At 39.8% G+C, this 1,008-nt stretch overlaps 1 non-coding gene across 1 annotated transcript; it reads left to right on the top strand.

The window, feature by feature from the left end:
* Positions 1–302: 302 nt before the first annotated feature.
* On the top strand, positions 303–410 carry LOC127743039 (small nucleolar RNA R71). The gene has a single exon (XR_008004360.1). It is a non-coding gene; the product is annotated as a small nucleolar RNA R71 (small nucleolar RNA).
* Positions 411–1,008: the final 598 nt, after the last annotated feature.

The raw sequence follows: 1,008 nt of genomic DNA, 5'->3' as shown, positions 1-1,008 counted from the left end.
TTTTGCCATCAATTCAGACTTTGAAAAATCATGTTGACTTGCTGAGTCAATATTTTGTTTTGAGCCAATATGGCATTTAGAGCATCAATTTTAAGAACTCCCTTCCTCTGAGGCATCTCATTACTCACAGAATTCCTCTCAGAAGTGTACATGAACTGATTATTTGCAACCATGTCAATGAGTTCTTGAGCTTCTGCAGGCATTTTCTTTAGGTGAATGGATCCACCTGCAGAATGGTCCAGTGACATCTTGGAGAACTCAGATAGACCATAATAGAATATATCCAGAATGGTCCACTCTGAAAGCATGTCAGAAGGACACCTTTTGGTAATCTGTTTGTATCTTTCCCAAGCTTCATAGAGGGATTCACCATCTTTTTGTTTGAAGGTCTGAACATCCACTCTAAGCTTGCTCAACTTTTGAGGAGGAAATAACTTAGCCAAGAAGGCCATGACCAGCTTATCCCAAGAGTCCAGGCTATCTTTAGGTTGTGAGTCCAACCATGTTCTAGCTCTATCTCTTACAATAAAAGGGAAAAACATGAGCCTGTAGACTTCAGGATCTACTCCATTGGTCTTAACAGTCTCACAGATCTGTAAGAATTCAGTTAAAAACTGATAGGGATCTTCTGATGGAAGTCCATGAAACTTGCAGTTCTGCTGCATTAGAGCGACGAGTTGAGGTTTCAGCTCAAAATTGTTTGCTCCAATGGCAGGGATTGAGATGCTTCTTCCATCAAACTTGGAAGTAGGTGTAGTATAGTCACCAAGCATCCTCCTTGCATTATTGTTGTTAGGTTTGGCTGCCATATCCTTTTCTTGTTCGAAAATTTCAGTAAGGTTGTCTCTGGATTGTTATATTTTAGCTTTTCTTAGTTTTCTCTTCAGAGTCCTTTCAGGTTCAGGGTCAGCTTCAACAAGAATGCCTTTTTCCTTGTTCCTGCTCATATGAAAAAGAAGAGAATAGAAAAGGAAGAGGAATCCTCTATGTCACAGTATAGAGATTCCT

The sequence above is a fragment of the Arachis duranensis genome, chromosome 1 (genome assembly GCF_000817695.3).
Source record: "Arachis duranensis cultivar V14167 chromosome 1, aradu.V14167.gnm2.J7QH, whole genome shotgun sequence".
Taxonomy (NCBI): Eukaryota; Viridiplantae; Streptophyta; class Magnoliopsida; order Fabales; family Fabaceae; genus Arachis; species Arachis duranensis.
This window is presented reverse-complemented; position numbering and strand designations above follow the sequence as displayed.